The 20,881-nt window shown below is 44.7% G+C and overlaps 1 protein-coding gene across 14 annotated transcripts in view; it reads right to left on the bottom strand.

Annotated features, from left to right (window-relative positions):
- Positions 1-20,881, bottom strand: part of NCKAP5 (NCK associated protein 5) — a 768,088-nt gene that overhangs the window by 548,720 nt on the left and 198,487 nt on the right. The gene's annotated exons all lie outside the window — the stretch shown is intronic.

Genomic DNA, 20,881 nt, shown 5'->3' with positions numbered 1-20,881 from the left:
GGGATACCTTTACCTTTACCTTTACCTTTTTAACTCGCTTTACATGGGCCTTCCCTTATCTCTGACCCAAAAATTGCAGTTGGTGCAAAATATGGCTGCTAGCGTCCTCACCAGATCATCTTGGAGGGCCCATGTCCAGCCTATACTGTGGCAGCTGCACTGGTTACCAATTATCTTCCGGATCAGGTTTAAGGTTCTGGTTCTTATTTTAAGGCCATCCATGGCCTGGGCCCTGCATATCTGAGGGACTGCTTGTCTCCTTATGTCCCCCACAGGGCTCTCCTCTCTGCGGGTATTACTTTGATGGTTATCCATGGAAGCATACCTGGCCTCAACCAGGGCCAGGGATTCTTCAGTCCTGTCCTCAACCTGGTGGAATGAGCTCCTGGAAGAGCTGAGAGCCATGACAGAGCTGTCAACGTTCTGCAGGGCCTGTAGGACACAGCTCTTCCGCCAGCCATTTGATTGAAACTGGACCAGGATGATCGGGTACCTCCCTACATAGAGGCCCACAGATGCCTTGCCTTCAGTCAACGGGGCATGGGTATCTCTCCCAAGGACAATGGCAGATATTAGGGACTGGTGTGCCCTGGCGTAATAGGCTGTGGTCAGGGTAGAGGAAGGGATATTTTACCTGCCATTCTGGATTATCGTCATTCCTCTTTTATGGGGGTTTCGGGAGTGGCACTGGATAAATTCAAATATAAATAAAATAAATAATAGGCATAGACATGAACCATCTAATGAACCAAAGTTCTGATGAATTTTGGCCTGTTTGTGGTTCGTGAACTAAAGTTCTTGACAGGTCAACCAGCACGAACTTTCCATAAACCTTCAAGGTGTTCATGGTTGTTCATGAATTTATACATTTCCAGATAGACTATTTTCACTCAAAATGCTTACCAAACTTGAGAAGCAGCAAAATAACAAATGCAATGGGGGGGGGGGGCACCAGTAAGTTTCCTGTATGTTTGATGTGTTTTGAATCTGCACCCAACAGTTCCCAAAAAAACACTTAACTAGGGGCATCCTCTTGGGGGGGGGGGGTTGTTGTAAAAGAATGTCGAACTTGGAGGGCATGTAGAAGAGCATCGCACAGAGATACCCTGCATGTCTGATGTGTCTAGCTTGCACAGGGTCCATTCCATACACTCCTGAAACTGAACCTGTCTTTGCCCCAGGAAACACTTTCCAGGGGGCACCTTCTTTGGGGAGCTGTAACTCAGATCCCATCAATTCAATCCTTACCAAGCTTGGTAAGTTCCCTTGTTGTTGTTGTTGTTGTTGTTGTTGTTGTTGTTAGGTGCGAAGTCGTGTCTGACATTCTGTGATCTATCATATCTGAGGTTGTTGATATTTCTCCCTGCAATCTTGATCCCAATTTGTGACTCATCTAACCCCGCCTTTCTCATGATGTGCTCCGCATACAAGTTAAATAGGCAAGGCGACAGTATACAGCCTTGCCGAATTCCTTTCTCAATTTTGAACCAATCAGTGATTCCATGTTCAGTTCTCACTGTTGCTTCTTGACCTGCATATAGGTTTCTCAAGAGACAGATAAGATGCTCATCTCTTTAAGAACTTTCCATAATTTGTTGTGCTCCACACAGTCAAAGGCTTTAGCATAGTCAATGAAGTAGATGTTCTTTTGGAACTCCTTAGCTTTCTCCATGATCCAGTGTATGTTGGCAATTTGATCTCTAGTTCCTCTGCCTCTTCGAAATCCTGCCTGTACTTCTGGAAGTTCTCGGTCCACATATTATTATTATTATTATTATATTTATATTTATACCCCGCCTCCCCCCGAAGGCTCGAGGCGGCTTACATAAACCCGTCCCCTAAAACCATAAAATGACAATAAAAACCAATGATTTACAATAATTGTAACAGCGATGGCGTAGCCTACTCATTTGCTCTCCGCATCCTCATCTACGGTGGGGGGTGACGCTCTCTACCGCCAGTTTGTGAGGGGGGGGCTGATCTTCTTTCCGCCCGGCCTCAGTTATAAGCCTGGCGGAAGAGCTCCGTCTTACAGGCCCTGCGGAATGCTGGTAATTCCCGCAGGGCCCTCAGCTCTTCCGGGAGCTCATTCCACCAGGTTGGGGCCAGGACCGAAAAGGCCCTGGCCCTAGTCGAGGCCAGGCGGGCTTCCTTGGGGCCGGGAACGACCAGTAGGTTAGCCCCCGCAGAGCGTAAAGCCCTGCGGGGGATATAGGGCAAAAGGCGGTCCCTCATATATGCTGGGCCTAGACCACGGATGGCCTTGAAGGTCAAAACCTTGAACCTGATCCGGAAGGCGACCGGTAACCAATGCAGCTGCCTCAGAACTGGCTGGATGTGAGCCCTCCATGGTGTAGCTGTGAGGACTCTAGCAGCCGCATTTTGGACGAGTTGCAGTTTCCGGATCAAGCCCAGAGGCAGGCCGGTGTAGAGCGAGTTACAGAAATCTAGTCTAGAGGTGACCGTCGCATGGATCACTGTGGCCAGGTGTTCAGAGGACAGATAGGGCGCTAGTAGCCGAGCCTGGCGAAGATGGAAAAATGCCCGGCTAGCTACCTGTTTAACCTGTGCCTCGAGTGTTAGTGAGGCATCGATGGTCACCCCTAAATTCCTGGCCTGAGATGCGATATTAAGTTGCGTCCCGGCCAGAAAGGGTAAGCGCGCTTCCTGATCTGCCCCCCTACGGCCCAACCACAGAACCTCCGTCTTGGAGGGGTTGAGTTTCAGGCGACTCTGCTCGAGCCATCCAGCTACGGCTTCCAAACATCTGGCAAATGGATCTGGGGGGGAGTCCGGGTGGCCATCCATGAGGAGAAAGAGCTGGGTGTCATCAGCGTACTGGTGGCAACCCAGCCCATAGCTCCGTACCAGTTGAGCCAGAGGGTGCATAAAGATGTTAAATAATGTAGGAGAGAGCACCGAGCCCTGTGGGACCCCACAAGGGAGCCGGTAAGGGCCCGATACTTCCTCTCCCACGGCTACCCTCTGTGTCCGGTTTTGGAGGAAGGAGCGTATCCAGCGTAACGCTGTACCCCTTATCCCCGTACCGGCAAGGCGGCTCGCTAGCAGCTCGTGATCGACCACGTCAAACGCGGCCGACAGATATAAAAGAACTAGCACAGCAGAGCCACCTCGGTCAAGCTGGCGACGGAGGTCATCCAACAAGGAGACCAACACAGTCTCCACCCCATGACCAGGGCGGAAGCCAGACTGGTATGGATCGAGTGCCGAAGTATCTTCCAGGAACGCTAGGAGCTGGTCCGCCGCAGCCCTTTCCACCACCTTACCCAGGAACGCTAGATGCGCTACTGGGCGGTAGCTTGCAGGGTCATGTGGGTCCAGGGATGGCTTCTTGAGGAGAGGGCACACCATCGCCTCCTTCAGCACCTCAGGAAACTCCCCCAACTGGAGAGAGCAGTTAACAATATCCCTGAGCTGCTCACCTATCCGTCCATCCCTCCCCTTAAGGAGCCAAGACGGACAGGGATCAAGGGGGCAGGTGGTTGCCCTCATCCTCCCCAGCAACCCGTCCACTTTGGATAAAGAGAGCCGCCTGAAGCCATCAAACGTTACCTCCAAAGGCGGCCAACGGGCCTCTAGTTCATTAACTGTATTAACTGTAGCTGGAAGGGAGTGGCGGAGCGACAAGACTTTATCCGCGAAATGGCTCGCAAATGCCTCACAGCTGATGGTCAAATTCCTACTATTTTGGCGCCCATCTTCCAGGGCGGTAAGAGATCTAACAACCCTAAATAGTTGAGCTGGGCGAGAGATAGCGGATGCAATTTCCGCGGCAAAGAATTCACGTTTAGCCGCTTTCACTGCCATCTCATACGCCCTCATAAACGTGCGATGAGATGTTCTTGTAGCCTCGTCACGGGCCTTCCGCCACACTCGCTCTAGTCGTCTCAATTCCCTCTTCTTCTCCCGGAGCTCCCCAGTATACCAGGGTGCCCGTTTGAGTCGAGGGCAGAGAAGACGTCTAGGAGCAATCTCGTCTATGGCAGCCGACAGGCGGGACTGCCAGTCCTCCACCATGGCCGCTAACGAGATGCCGGGAGGTTTCGGGTCCCGCAGAGCATTCTGGAAACCAATTGGATCCATGAGTCTCCTTGGACGGGCAAAAATGCGCCCGCCGCCCAACTGGGGAGGGGGTGGGGTCTTGATCCGAGCCCGCAGGGCATAATGGTCTGACCATGGTATGGCCAAAGCTGTATCCAGAACCACCTCTATCCCTGCCCCAAAGATCAGGTCGAGGGTGTGGCCGGCCTGATGGGTGGGCCCAGCAACAAATTGCGAGAGCCCCAGCGTCGCCATGGCCGACACTAGGTCCGAGCCAAGTCCTGGGGGCAGCGCGTCCGCATGGACATTGAAGTCCCCCAAGATTATAAGCCTGAGGTACTGCAAGGCCCAGGCGGCCACCGCCTCCAGCAGGCTCGGCAGGACATCTGGTTGGGCGTTGGGCGGATGGTATACCAACCAGATGGCCAAACTCTCGACCGAGTCCAACCCAATACCGACGCACTCCACTCCCCTGATGTCTGGGGCCGGGAGAGCCCTGTAGGAGAAATCCTCCCGGACCAAGATTGCCACCCCCCCTCCCCTCCTATGGACCCGGGATTGGTGCAGGACCGCAAACCCTGGGGGGGCAAGTTCCTTTAAGGCGACTGTTTCGCCACCCCTCACCCAGGTCTCAGTCACACACGCAAGGTCGGCCCCAGACTCCGCGAAAAATTGTTGCAGAGTTGAGGCCTTGTTGTTGATTGACCTTGCATTGCACAGGGGTGTTAAGCTTGCTCTTGTATAGCTCCACTGTATAATTTTGCCACCTTTTAAAAATCTCTTCTGCTTCTGTGAGGTCCCTACCATTTTGGTCCTTTTTTATACCAATCTTTGCATGAAATGTTCTCTTCATATCTCCAATTTTCTTGAAAAGATCTCTGGTCCTCCCCATTCTATTGTGTTCTTCTATTTGTTTGCACTGTTCATTTAAGAAGGCATTCTTATCTCTTCTAGCTATTCTCTGGAATTCAGCGTTCAGTTGGGTGTATCTTTCTCTTTCTCCCTTGCCATTCACTTCCCTTCTCTCCTCAGCTATTTCTAAAGCTTCCTCAGACAGCCATTTTGCTTTCTTGCATTTCTTTTTCTTTGGGATGGTTTTAGTTGCTACCTCTTGTACAATGTTGCGAACCTCTGTCCATAGTTCTTCAGGCACTCGGTCTATCAGATCTAATTCCTTAAATCTATTTGTCACCTCTACTGTATATTCGTCCGGGATATGACTTAGTTCATACCTGAGTGGCCTAATATTTTCCCTACTTTCTTCAATTTAAGCCTAAATTTTGCAACAAGAAGCTGATGATCTGAACCACAATCAGCTCCTAATCTTGTTTTTACTGACTGTATAGAATTTATCCATCTTTGGCTGCAGAGCACATAGTCAATCTGATTTCTGTGTTGACCGTCTGGTGTTGTCCATGTGTAGAGTCGTCTCTTGGGTTGTTGGAAAAGAGTGTTTGCTATGACCATTGTATTCTCTTGACAAAATTCTACCAGCCTGTGCCCTGCTTCATTTTGTACTCCAAGGCCAAACTTGCCTGTTATCCCGGTTATCTTTTGGCTTCCTACTTTAGCATTCCAATCCCCCATGATGATAAGCACATCATTTTTGGGCATTGCTTCTAGAAGGTGTTGTAGGGCTTCATAGAACTGGTTGACTTCATCCTCTTCAGCAGCAGTGGTTGGGGCATAGACCTGGATTACTAAATTGTTGAATGATTTGCCTTGGATTCAAACTGAGATCATTCTGTCATTTTGGGAATTGTATCCCAAGACTGCTTTTCCTATTCTGTTACTGATTATGAAGGCTACTCCATTTCTTCTGAGAAATTCTTGCCCACAGTAGTATACCTGATGGTCATCTGAATTAAATTCACCCATTCCTGTCCATTTTAGTTCACTGATTCCTAAAATGTCGATGTTCAGTCTTGTCATCTCTTGTTTGACCACGTCCAGCTTGTCTTGATTCATGGATCTGACGTTCCAGGTTCCTATGGGAAAAAAGTCTTTACAGCATCGGACTGTCTTTTCGCCATCAGTTACTTCCACAACTGAGCGTCCTTTCAGCTTTGGCCCAGTCACTTCATTCACTCTGGTGCTACTCATACTAGCCATCTGCTCATCCACAATAGCAGAATGGACACCTTCCGACCCGAGGGGCTCATCTTCCAGCGTCATATCATTTTGCTTTTTGGTACTGTCCATTGGGTTTTCATGGCAAAGATACTGGCGTGGTTTGCCATTTCCTTCTCCAGTGGATCACCTTTTGTCAAAGCTCACAGCTATGACCTGTCCGTCTTGGGTGGCCCTGCACGACATAGCTCATAGCTTCACTGAGCTACACAAGCCCCCTTGCCACAACAAGGCAACGATCCTTGAAGGGGGAAATTCCCTTAGGGGAAACTTAATTGAAAATAGTTGGACATATTTCAAAGTAAACCCTCAAAGGGTTGTACTAAGCATGTATTTTTTTTACTGACCTTATTTTTTCTTCCATCAGTAAAATGACTTAGTAACTATTAATATTTTTTGCAAGACCTTAGGCCAGAATAGGAAAATTAGTCCAGAGTTACCTTAAGTATTCATGGGGTGCCTATATTTGAACCTTGGGATTCTAGGCCAAAGTCTAACATACACAGGTTAATTATACAACAAAAAATTTGCACTCTAAAGGATACTGTGAGTTCAACAATATGAGCAACAACAGGGAAAGGAAAACATACATTTCTTTTTACCAACGCTGTTCAAAGATTGGGAAGTTGAACAAATTTCATGACACAGCAAACAACCACTAGAAAATAAATTGTAACTCAGCTTGTCAACTAAGAGTTCTTTCCTCTATATTGATATATCTAAATAATATCCATTAGGAAATTGAATTTCCAATTGACTGCATTGTGACATTTCCCATTTTCTCATGCAGTTGGCTCCTGTTGTTCTTGATATGACAGAAAGCAACAAGATGATATTCTCTTCAGTGGGAAATAAAGCACCTACTGTGGAGGGTCATAATTGTGTCCACTAAATCTTGGATAGACTCATGCTCGTTTGACTACTGAAGTACATTAACACTGAGGTCCATGCCAGGTTAAGTAGCTGGAACACTGGTAGATGTCACATTGTCAGTGGCTGTTAGGAGCACAAAATGTGAAGCTAGTAGGCTGCCCTTTCTACTTTCTATGGCAAACTTTGCTCAAAAGAAAATTATGCCCTTTCAGCCACAGTGCATCGTGCTCTATTAAATCATAAGCAGGAAATAAGTTCTAATGAAACATTGCTAATTTCTATAAGCTGCAAAAAAACATTTTCATAACTTTTAATTAAATCTGATGAGCTGACTTTTAGAGCAATCCTTCCATCTTTATCCAGCCATTATTAATAAATTCCCCTGTCATAACTGTTCAGAACTATCTCTCTGAGGTCGAGCTTGCTGTATATATAAAACATTAGGGCTTTGAGCAATTAAATTTGAGATAATTGTCAATAATGGTTTATACCAGTGATTCTCAGCCTTCCTAATGTTGTGACCGTTTAATACAGTTCCTCACATTGTGGTGACCCCCAATCATAAAATTATGCAAGTGTTCTTTCATAAAAAATTAAATCAAAACTGACCAATGGCATGAAGATCCACTGTTCATGACTGTATATAAATTGTTTTTTTCCCCAGCATTTCTCAGTTCAGTTCTGCCCCTTGTCCCACCGTGGTGATCTCGTTCTTTTCTGCTGCTACAGACAGACGAACACTCTATCTTGATCTACCCCACAAAGCTGCTATATGGAGGGCACTCCCCCAGTCAAGCTGCTTGACCTGCTGCGACCCCTGTGAAAGGGTCTCGTTCGACCCCCAGGCGAGAACCACTGGTTTATACAGAATTCTCATTTACATTATTTTGCATGTTTGACAATTTGCTATATAGAAAATATGTATAACAACAATTGATAATTAATTAATGTACAACACTTTCTCTTCATATTTCATGTTTTAATATCTTCTCAGTCATAAAATCTGCATAAAGCTTTAGCTTTAAGGCATCTCTAACTTAAAACCTTTCTGACTAAAGGACAAGTATTCTATTTATTGAAGTCAGGAGATATTACTTTTTGATGTAGCTTGCTATTGTTAGTGTCCAGACTATTCCATGAGCAAAGAAGTTTTCTTGCAAACCACCTTGGGGGCAACATTGCCTGCATCTTGTTAATAAAGTATTGCCTGACCAGAAATATACTTTGTTGTTGTTAGGTGCGAAGTCATGTCCGATCCATCACAACCCCATGGACAATGATCCTGCAGGCCTTCCTGTCCTCCACCATTCCCCGGAGTCCATTTAAGTTTGCACCTACTGCTTCAGTGACTCCATCCAGTCACCTCATTCTCTGTCGTCCCCTTCTTCTTTTGCCCTCGATCGCTCCCAGCTTTAGGCTCTTCTCCAGGGAGTCCTTCCTTCTCATGAGGTGGCCAAAGTATTTGAGTTTCATCTTCAGGATTTGGCCTTCTAAGGAGCAGTCAGGGCTGATCTCCTCTAGGACTGACCGGTTTGTTCGCCTTGCAGTCCAAGGGACTCGCAAGAGTCATCTCCAGCACCAGAGTTCAAAAGCCTCAATTCTTTGACGCTCGACCTTCCTTATGGTCCAACTTTCACAGCCATACATTGCACCTGGGAAGACCATAGCCTTGACTAAACACACTTTTGTTGGCAGGGTGATGTTTCTGCTTTTTAGGATGCTAGCTAGATTTGCCATAGCTTTCCTCCCCAGGAGCAAGCATCTTTTAATTTCTTTGCTGCAGTCCCCATCTGCAGTGATCTTGGAGCCCAGAAAAATAAAATCTGTCACTATCTCCATTTCTTCCCCATCTATTTGCCAGGAATTGAGAGGGCCAGATGCCATGATCTTTTTTTTCTTGATGTTGAGTCAAGCCAACTTTTGCACTCTTCACCCTCATCAACAGGCTCTTTAGTTCCTCTTCACTTTCTGCCATTAGAGTGGTATCATCTGCATATCTGACGTTGTTGAAGAAATATACTAAGATGTGTCAATTTAACCCAGGAATCTGATCTAGCCCTGTATACACTTGCAGCAAACAAAATATATTCTAGCAGGATGCCACGTCCCTTTGGTAGGACCCCGGAATATGCAGAGCAATCTTATTGTTCTCATGAGAGGACTTCTCACTGACTTTTCCTTCACTGTAGCCTATGTTAATAACGCTTATTAATGGGATAATTACACCCAGAAGTTTGCCTATTTCTTTGCTAGCCTAAAGTGATTTCCTCACACCTGTGGTCATTCTTTTCCCTAATTAATTCATCCCTACATCACTCATCTCCCTTAATTACAGGAGCATCAAATACCTTGACATGCATGCTAGACCTGTTAGGGTTGATCCTGAAGTAATTATTGCTGTCCTTCCTGACCTGGGAGCTGCCAGTAACCCAGTCAAAGGATTTTATTTCAATAATGACAGAGCCATTGCCTGGTCCCCATTTCTTTGCCCTAGCAAACGCATTAAAACCTTTGCTATAGGGACTAGCTGCAAAGCCTTAGCCTCCAGACACAAAATTGGGTATCTAAAAAAACATACTTGGCCATTGCCATGTGTGTTGTTATCAGATCCAAACTGTGTACCCAGAAGTACGCATGCCGCCTTGCTGCCTCTCTCTCTTCTGGATTTCTCCATGATGTGAAAGGTTCATCTTTCTTTGATGCAAATTATTATACCCTCTTTGGTACCATCTCAGCCCTTTACCTTCTTCTAGTGTTCTTGTATTAGTTAAACTGCATGCAAGTGTCTTAGCTTTTAAAATTTATCTTCCAATGAAGATCCTTGTTTCATGTCAAATTTGGTCTTTGACAAGCTTCCTAAAGAGAACACCCTTGTAAACAATGGTGGAGATTCTGTTTGTTACCCATTGAATCCCCTAGAATCTGCTAATTTCCCCCATCTAAATTCAGGAGACAGTCAATTTTAGGCAACACTGTTTTCCAAGAGAATCATTCTTATAATCAGGAGACAAATGAAAGGAACCTAGAAAGCTGGTTGTGACAAATTATTTCAAGCTGGAGCAATAAACCAATCTTGTGTGCATGCATGCACGTACATGTTTTGGTAATGTATTATAAGTATGAAAAAATATATACCTTTGTACTATGCACAAGTAGGATACATGCTTGAGTACTTCAGGTCCCTTAATATCAATAATCTGATATTGTTTATTGCCTACTTTCACTGTATAGGCATGTCATGTAATCTTGTGTAAACAGAAGCCTTGTGTATCCAGGGTTTGTCTATTAGAGGATTTAACATGACCCTTGCAATGTGGATCATGAGGCTTAATTGTATATAAATACATTTTTCTAGTGTTAGTCATAGCCACACACATTGAGATTGTTTACAGTATCCAAAATACCCCATTTACTCATCTTATATTGAGTTATTAGCGTGTTTCATACAATGGTCCTATCAGTGCAGGGTCAGAAATCAAAGCTGCATCATTAGAAGCTCTGACTAGCTTTTGAAGTAGTTATGTGTTATTATTTCTAGCCTCAGGATGCCTCCAGCCATTTTGGTTCCTATACTACCCTTAGTGTAGGGGTTAGGAACACGGACTTCTAATCTGTTGAGCTAGGTTTGATTCCCCGCTCCCCCACATACAGCCAGTTGGGTGACCTAAGGCTCGCCATGGCACTGATAATGCTGTTCTGACCGAGCAGTGAGATCAAGGCTCTCTCTGTGTCTGTTGTGGGGAGAGGAAAGGGAAGATGATCATCAGCCACTTTGAGACTCCAGGTAGAGAAAAACAGCATATAAGAATCAAATCTTCTATTAGAGAAATGCAGCATATGATCGATTACGCATGGGGCGGAAAGACCAGGCTGGTGGCGGCATGGCAGCGGGGCTAATCTCCGCTTATACATGATGTCGCCACCATCCCGGCCCCCTCCCGGTGCTGGCCTGATTGAGGGCCTCTGATGGCCCATGGCAAGGAACAACTGATTCTTCAGCCTTCCCTTTGCTGCTGCAGCCAACATCAAACACTAGGCTAGGGCAGCCCCATGCACACTGGAAGAGCTGAGCTTTCCGGGCCCAGGTCCTCCCTGTGCTACAGTGGCTGGGGATGGACCAAATATGCCCCACTAGGCTGTAGGGTCATCTGAGTCTTTGTGCACCATTTGTGCAGTGCACAGTGCTGTAGGGTCATCTGAGTCTTTGTGCACCATTTTGCAGGAAGGTGGAATTGTGGTCTCCCACAATCCTGCCTTCCTGTAAAAATTAACCCCCCCACACACACACATAGCAGAACCATTCTGCTGTGGTGGCATTCCACGGGGAGACCCATTTTGGCATGGAGCTGGTCCCTGCGGGGACTTGGAAAACGGTGCACCAGCTTGCACCACTTTACAGTATCCCTCTAATCTTGTACTGCATGCTGATCATGCACAGCTGGAATATTTGCTAAGTCTTGAGGCCTGTCCAGGCTGAAGCTTGTGGTCTCACTTCCTGTCTCAGTGTTGATTGGCTGAGGCTTGTGGTCTCACTTCCTATCTCAGTGTTGATTGGCTGATGCTACTGGTCTCACTTCCTGTCTCACTTTCTTTTTCAGTGTTGATTGGCCTTTCCAGTCTAACAACATTTGTTCACCTATGCAAGCTTTGATCAGGATAGTTGGAAACATAATAGAAAATTACATGAAATGCTTACAGTGCAACCTAAAGCAGTTTTAGGAGGGCCTAAGTCTACTGACATCAGAGGGCTTAAAGATACAGCTGTGCTTTGGACTTTACTGCAATATACCCCACCTAAGGTTTTTGTTTTTATTTAAATTTATGTGTGACTACTTGTCTTTAAAGGAAAGGTGTTTACATGTCCAAAAGAAAGAGTGAAAGTCTGTGCCCTGCAAAAGTGAGGGCACAAACTCCATCCACCTTACTTGGTCAGCTCAGTCAATATTTTTCCAGATGCTTTTATGCTTTACTATGAGATCTTTACCCCTCCTTTCTTCTTTAAAGTTCATAGAAACATCTAACTTCACTTAACTTTACATTATGGTAAGCTAGACTGGCCCAAGAAACAACCTGCAAATGCAGCTGCTGCACCAAGTAAAAAGGGCTGACAACGGCCCTGCTCTGGGCATAGCTCACTGTCTCATTGAGAAGTTCATAGGGATGGGCAAGAACTGGGAAAATTTCATAGAATCATAGAATCATAGAGTTGGAAGGGGCCATACAGGCCATTTAGTCCAACCCCCTGCTCAACGCAGGATTAGCCCTAAGCATCCTAAAGCATCCAAGAAAAGTGTGTATCCAACCTTTGCTTGAAGACTTCCAGTGAGGGGGCGCTCACCACCTCCTTAGGCAGCCTATTCCACTGCTGAACTACTCTGACTGTGAAATTTGTTATAGTTCCCAGGGACTCAAAAATTAAACTGTGAATCAAACCAAATTAAATGATATATGTACTCCCCCACTGAATGCCCCACTAGAACATGCTCTACAATCACCTTGCCTGAAGAAAGAGGAGAGGAAGGAACCACCAAGACCCCTGCTGATGACAAGCTAGGAATATACTTGGCAGGGGGCTATGTTTGTTGCCCAGGGACAGGCCTTATGGTATATGGGATGATGAGGGCCTCCAATAACCACTGCCCCTTCCAGCCCCTCTCACCCTCATGGTGCTGAACCCAGGAACAACCAAAGCCTCACAGAGCCAAAAGATCAATGAAGGCGGAGTAAGGTAGTGACTAGAAACCAGCTGCAGAACCAAACCAAAACCCCAGGCAAGAACATCCCAGCTCAGAGAGTTGACTAAACAAAGGACGGGTGGGATGTAGGAAGAGGAACAACAGAAGCCAAGCCAACAGAAGCCAAGCCAAGCCCCAGGCTGGGTTGCTCCAGCACACAGTGTCCCCAAGTCTAGAGAAAATTCCACCCCCACCACTACCTGGTGGGGTTTGTTGCCTGGGAGTTTGTTGTGTCATCACTGGGTTTTCTGGGCAAAGTTTTCATTTCTTAGACTGCCCAAACCGCCCCCAAATATTCAGGAAACACATGTTTCGATGAACATCACCAGCCCCCAAACCCACCAGCCCACCAGTCAAAATTCATCTTGAATTTTACTTCCTGCACCCATTTGTGTCCCTCTCTATTATAAGAGCCTCTTGTGGCGCAGAGTGGTAAGGCAGCCGTCTGAAAGCTTTGCCCATAAGGCTGGGAGTTCAATCCCAGCAGCCGGCTCAAGGTTGACTCAGCCTTCCATCCTTCCGAGGTCGGTAAAATGAGTACCCAGCTTGCTGGGGGGTAAACGGTAATGACTGGGGAAGGCACTGGCAAACCACCCCGTATTGAGTCTGCCATGAAAACGCTAGAGGGCGTCACCCCAGGGGTCAGACATGACTCGGTGCTTGCACAGGGGAAACCTTTACCTTTACCTTTACCTATTAGACATATATAATTTTAGTCCTGACAAGGTTACAGAAAATACAGATGATGAATATGGGTGGGAATTTACATTTTTAAAAGGTATGAGTTTTCCAAGGACATAAAGTGGGTCAATGTCAAAGAGAGCGAGAAAAAGACAGATTTTACAAAGTCAGGTAGAATCATGCTTTTTACTGTTTAATAAATTCAAGCCCATGGATTTTGACATAAAATCACAGTTCAGCAGTTTACTGCATAAAACGTTTATTAACTATGACTTGAAAAATAAATAGAGCATATGGTGTTTGTATAAATATACCCAGAGCTTTATCAACAATGTAAGCATGATTATTCTGGACATGTCTAACTTTTTTTTTACATAACAACAGTTGCCTAGGGCTGGAATCCTGTGTGTACTTACTTGGGAGTAAGACCTCAAAAGAACTTACGTCTTAATCAACACGTATTATATTGTGCTGTTCAGTGCATCGGTTATGTTATTCCACTCTTTTAGTAAAAAACAGAATATTCCGTCTCTCACTTGGTCTTGCTAGTTCACGTCCCCTGAAATTGGTATTGTAAGTCCTGTGACAAAAGCAAATGTTATTAAGCTAATAAAAGGCATTCAGATCCACTCAAGCTTTAAATCTATTTTTATTACAGTATCTATACTATGTTTACGTGGATGACTACAATGTGGAGATGTTGACATGTTGCTAGAAATGCTATGACCTGTTAGATCCTGGTTCATAATGGCTGTTGATGTCTTGGGGGGGGGGGGATTGTTTGTTGCAGATGCTGGATTTTAGTTCTCTGGGTATGTTTGGTTTATTAAGTTTGTTTTTATTTTGCTGTTTTCTTCCTGCAAGGTGTAACAAGGGTTTGGATATGTTTAAATACTTTAAGGATCTTAATAAAAGTTGGATATTTTTGAAGGAAGGAAGGAAGGAAGGAAGGAAGGAAGGAAGGAAGGAAGGAAGGAAGGAAGGAAGGAAGGAAGGAAGGAAGGCTGGGTTAAGCCACTTGCTAGTGAAGCTCACTATTTTCAACTTTGAGACTATCATGACGATAGCAGGAATAGTAGTCGCTATCCTGCATCCCTGCATATACATGTCTAATCGATGCAAGCTACACTGACTTCAATAGGATTTGATCCCATATGCTTGCAAAGTATTGCAGTCCCGATCAGTGAATGCCTTCATGCTTTAAAAGATCTATTTTAATCACAGGGGACATACAGAGACCTCTAATCTTAGTTTGTTTATTTAATAGGAGGAGGAAGAGTTGTTTTTTATAGCCTTCTTTTCACTACCCAAAGAAGTCTCAGAGCAGCTTACGGTCACCTTCCCTTCCTCTCCCCACAACCTCCTGTGAGGTTGGTGGGCCTGAGAGAGCTCTGAGAGAAACTGATGTGATAAAAAGCTCTAACAGAACTGCGACTACCCAGTCACCCAGCTGGCAGCATGTGGAGGAGGAGTGGGGAATCAAACCCAGCTCTCCAGAAAGAGGCCATCGCCTTGAACCACTACAACAAGCTGCCTTATCAAATTTATGTCTTCAAAAAGTAAGTGAAGTTACATCTCTGAGCACCAGTATCTATACTCCCGAGAGATTTCAGTCCAGTAGCACCTGAGTGACCAAGAGTTTCAGGGTACAGCCTTCAGAGAGTCAGAGATTTCTGCTTCTACTCAAGTCTGACAAAAGGAGAACTGACTCTAGAAAGCTTATGTCATGAAACTCTTTGTTGGTGTCTGTAGTGCTACTAAGTGTTCTACTGCAGACCAACGGGACTATACTTCAGAGGCAAAATATTTTCTGTTACATTTCAATGCTCTGGGGATGCAGCACATCCCTATGAAGGAAAGAATAGGTGTGGTATCAAAAATTATACATTTGCACTATCCATAATTTAAAATCCTAATGCACATACAAACTCTTAATGAGATGTTTTAAAAGTAACCTAATCTCGCAGTTTATCATTATAATGGTGATAGAATCTGCCTTAGATTATTACTGACAGAAGGAAGGATAAAAGTCATTAAACAGATTTACCTTAACATCATTAGTGTCTAACAACCACAGTGCAACATGCTAACTAGCACTCACTTCTCCTGCTTAACAGTCAGATCATTTATTCTTGCTTTTCCATTACAGCAGAACACAATCGAGATTTAAAAACTCCAGCAGCTGTTTCAGAAAGTTATGTTTCAGAACTTCTCCCATGAGCCTTCTGCTAATAAAAATAAAAATGTTGCTCTACTTGTGAATCATAAATAATACTGGACCATAATTGTAGGGACCCTGGGAATTTGAATTCTGAAGCCAAAGGGAAAGCTATTTGTAACATTTGACATTCATGATTTTCTGTGTGTGACTGTGTAGTAAAGAGTTTAATAAATTTTATTATGAGCCTACAGAACCGCACAGGTAGGTAGAAAAGTATACATATTAAGAAAAAATAATGTAAATTTCTGGGAGAGGCTTTTATTTCTTCATGGGTCAAGGAAATGGAAGCAAATTTTACCCTATACTTTCTTGAGTGGGCCCATTAAACCCCTTGCTTAAATTTTATCTTTTGGAGTTTTTAAGCAGGGAGCCTAATCCACTTTTTAGCTCCACAGGAATCTTCCTTGGTTCTTTTTCTTTTGATTTGGAAGAGGAGAACTTAAGGATTGCTGTAGGCCTCCAGGCACTAATGACCCACTGCAACTTCAAATGAAAGTTCTGCTGACAGTGATATTAAAGGAATGCCAAAAGGAAAGTTTGAGGGACATGAATTTCCTTTGGTAGGTTGCCGTAAAAGAAGACATATCAAACCTATTTCAAGAGGCAAGCAAAAGCTAAGCACTATTGAGATTCGATTTCAAGCTAATGGGTTTGTACTCTGAGCAGGATGTTCACAGAACTATTAGTCAAGCCAGCTGGCAGCTTAAAAAAAAAAAAGGCCTGTTTAGCATTGATCCCTTTTTAAGGAAAGTTTTCCAGCAGTACAGTGCACTGATAAAGAGACTCTAGAGATTCAGGTAGATCACTAAATTAGAATCAGGTGAAAATGCTAAATTAATATTTCTTAAAAATTAAATGCAGCGATATACACGAGATATTTTTATTATTTATTTATTTATTCATTTAGCTTCATTTATATACCAATTTTATCCTCAGAGATAATGTTCTTCAAATTTTATTTTATTTTATTTTTAATTAACAGCAGCAACTGGAGGCTGCCAGTTTAGTAGATGAACTTTTTCTGCTCCATACATATTTTCTGTTCATGGGGTAAGGGCAACTGGTACAGGCTTCTGCAACACCCATAATTTCTGTCTAGCCCCATCACTGTTCCTTACTCAGAACACTTCCATTTCCCCCCTTAAATTTGGCATATCCAAGCCATAAGATTAAAAGGTACCCAATTGAACTGGAGGATAACTAGAACCACTTCCGCACGTGGGTCAAAATCATGTGATGTCTCCTGCCCACAAATGCATGATAATAAATACAACCATTTCTCCCCTCTGCTGTTGCAACTTGTCTTTCCCCCATCTCACTGGCAGTGAAAAATACTTTTAGTCTTTTAGTCACCACCGCTCCTCAGCCTGTCAGTCAATGGAGGCAACCAATCAGAGGTTTGTGTGACTCCAAAGTTCCCCTGAGCATGAATGTTTTTTTTAATTGAAAGCTATGAAAGACATAGCACACACACACACACACACACACACACACACACACAAATACAGCAGGGCAAGGGAGGCAGATTCCCACCTCTGCAGTAGTCCAGCCACCATCTTTATCTCCAGTCATCCTAAGTAACCTTTGCTGCCATGGGCATCTCACTGCTCAAACTGTCAACCCCCCGTCCCTTCCGATCCTCTTCTCCCACCCCCCATCTTGCTGGTTGGTTCACCTGCCACTAAGCCTTCCCCACTTGTCTTGGCCTCTTCTTCATGAGTATTTCTGAAACATGGGAGCCATCACTACTTCCTCCCCACTCCCTGCACATACGCACACACCTGACTATGGCCCCGTGGGGAAGTGGGGGGGGGGAGGCGGTGGTGGTGGCAGCAGCGGCGGCAGCAGCAGCAGCAGTGAGGCATCATGGGGAAATGTGTGTGTGTGTGCATGTGGGAGGTGGCAGCACGAACACTTCAGAAGTGCTCGTGGAGGAAGAGGCTAAGGCCAGTGGGGAAGGCTAAATGGCAGGTGGACAGACCAGCAGGGTGGGGAGGAGAAGAAGAGCAGAATTGACAGGGGTTTGACAGAGTGGGTGGCGAGACATTGGCTGAGGTTACATAGGATGACTGGAGATAATGATAACAGTTGAACTACTACAGAGCAGGAAATGGTGAGCAAACAGAGAGGACAGGACTGCGCTCACAAGACTATAGCGCGTTTCACCCTCCATGTTTTTATCCCTCTATGCTCACCACTTGCTTACCTCTTGCTTGCATGATAAAGGGTTTTAAATCCACTTTCCTGGATTTACCACATCGCACTCTAAAAATGGCTGCATCACAAAACAGCCTCCAAATGTTGTCAACATCATTTGGAGGGGGCTCGATAAGCCAACAACATTAGGAGGCTGTGACACGAAAAATTCCTTGTGCAGAAATTGTTTAGGAGTTTCCAGGCTTCCTTGCTTAGGTAGGAGACCAGTCCCGCAGTTCATTCTTCTCTCGCCCAGAGGGATATCAGATCTTCCTGGGCTGGTCTCAACCATAGACCTGGTGGAAGAGCTCCGTCTTACAGGCCCTGTGGAATGCCAAAAGCTCTCGTAGGGCCCTCAGTTCGTCCGGGATCTCATTCCACCAGGTTGGGAAACCCCAGAAGTGATGGGTCAAGACTTCACAGAAACTATATGCTTTGCAGACATTTACAGTATCTCTTAAAGAGACAGGCACACGTATTGCAATATGTTACAATAAAAACCTGGTCATTTTTCCAGCTTGTGACTTGGTAGCTAAGAATAATTTGATCCTCACATCTCCAGGTTTTCCCTCACGGTTTTGATTCTTTAAAAATTATTTGTTAAAAACTTTTGGGAAGAAATTGTGTGCTGCTGCTTGTACCAAACTTCATTATTACACCTATAATGCAATCTTGGTAGTCAGTTTTCTGAGGCATTAATGGAACCTTTTTATTATCTGACTGGGATATTGATAAGTTTGCACTTAACAAAAACACCTTGCTGATCACGATCATCAAGACATTGATTTTTCCTGACTATTCCTGCATTACTTGTTCTGCTTTTCCTCAGTAAATAGAAAGCCCCACAGTGAAAGAGCATTAGAGGAGCAGGGAGGATAGATGCCATTGTTGCTGAAACTTTCCATTTGAAAGTTTCCACTGGGTTGGAGATGACACATTCCTCTGTGTACTTCTAATCATCTTACCCATTGAATACCATCTATTTCCCTACACAGTCAGATCCAGGACTTGATCTAAACAAAGATACAATGCCATTCTAGCCAACTTGGAACACAAAAGAGGCTGCAATTGCAGAAGCTTTAACATTCAGGCCCCAAGACTTCATCTACAGTATTGTGTCTGTATGTCCATTGTTCAGCAGTACACAATAAATATTTATCACTCAGGGATTTTACCAGGGAGTCTGGAAAAAAAAACTCAGAGTAATAAGATCATACTGGAAAACCAAACTTCAAATGTTATGTCTCAGTCTGAGCTTTTCTTATTAACCCAAGCAAACTGAAATATATATTATCAACAATCTTACATCTTTCATATATTTCTTTAAATTAAAAGGATAAAATGATAGCAGAAAGCTCTTCCTCTACAATTTTAAGCAATGTTAGAAGGGGGAGCCCTCAAGAACTTGCGGAGGGCACTACATTTCCCCTTCCCCGATTTTCTCTTTCCCATCCATGAAAGTCCTCCTACCATCACCAACCTCCAAAATAGCCCTTTTCTTCATCGGAACAAATCATATGGAAATCAGTTTCCAATCCAGGTGATCTGCAGCCCCCTCATGGAGGTTGGCAACCCTAGTTCCTCTGGATGAAATGGCTACTTTGGGATGGAATCCCATTATATCCCTCCAACCCCCCTGTCCTCCTTAAACCCCATACTCCCCAGGCTCCACGCCCCAAAATTTCAGGAATGTTTTAACCTGGAGTTGGTAACATTAATCTGCTTGACTGTTCTCAAATCCCATCATCAGATTTAAGTATCCTCAGATTTCGATATTAGTATATAAACAAGTAGAGGGCACATGTTATATGTAGGGAAGGAAATTTCACACACACCCCTGAGCCCAGTGTGGTGCCCCAGGCTTTCTGTGGGAGCACGCAAGCATGCAGAAAGATCTGTTTCACCTCTACGTGGCCCTGATCAGCAAATGGGGCCATAGGTGGATATTAGAATATGAGATTACATTATTTTACATAATCCAGAGATTTACTCAAGGAGTCTCAAAGCATCTTACAATTGCATTCCCTTTCCTCTACCCACAACAGATACCCTGTGAGGTGGGTGAGGCTGAGAGAGCCCTGATATCACTGCTAAGTCAGAACAGCTTTATCAGTGCTGTGGCGAGCCCAAGGTCCCCCAGCTGGGTGCATGAGGAGGAGAAGCAGGGAATCAAACCTGGCTCGCCAGATTAGAAATCGACACTCCTAACTACTACACCAAGTTGGCTCTCAGATTTAGGTGGTCCTTCAGGCATTCTGAGCCTATTTAGGATTTTAAACATCAGTATTGCCTTTCAATCAAGACAAGAAACTAAGGGTCATTCTGCACAACCGGCAATGTAGCTAAATCTGAGCACTATTGAAAAGCGCTGCAATCAATAGCAGCAGGTCTGGGTAACACACACAGCCATTTTTATGGGAAAAAGGCTCTCCCACTAGCGCTGTTTTCGTAACGCACAAGTTTCCAGTCTCGCCGAAATAGCAACAAAGGAGATGATACTTTTCTGCGCTTCCTCCCGCCCCTGGCCGTCAATCAAACAGAACAGCCAATTAACTGTTGTGTTCATGCTTCCCTTTAAAAACTATTTTTTTAAATACCCTAAGATACCTGTAGCAACGCATATTTGTTCATTTGATGTATCAGAAAGACCTTTTTTGCTGGCGTGGGAACTGGCACTTAATCGTTTACACACTCTTACAGTTAAAAAAATAAATCCTCCCCCTCCCCTGTGCAATTTCTGGCCGAAATTAGGGCAGTGTCGAACAGGGGGCTGTATTGTGCTTGGAAACTTTACAGACAATTGCTTGTGGAGGGATTTCAGCCAAAGAAGCATCGCTTATTCATTGCTTTTGCTGGTTTAAGGTGAAAAAATGGCGATCGCAATACTGTAAGCTCGGGTGCGAGAGCTTAGGGAGGGTCATTCTTGCTACCGCTATATTGAGAATGCACATGTCTTTATCGGATGTGTTGCAGGTTGTTCTCA

The sequence above is a fragment of the Paroedura picta genome, chromosome 2, assembly GCF_049243985.1.
Source record: "Paroedura picta isolate Pp20150507F chromosome 2, Ppicta_v3.0, whole genome shotgun sequence".
In the NCBI taxonomy this organism is placed as follows: Eukaryota; Metazoa; Chordata; class Lepidosauria; order Squamata; family Gekkonidae; genus Paroedura; species Paroedura picta.
This window is presented reverse-complemented; position numbering and strand designations above follow the sequence as displayed.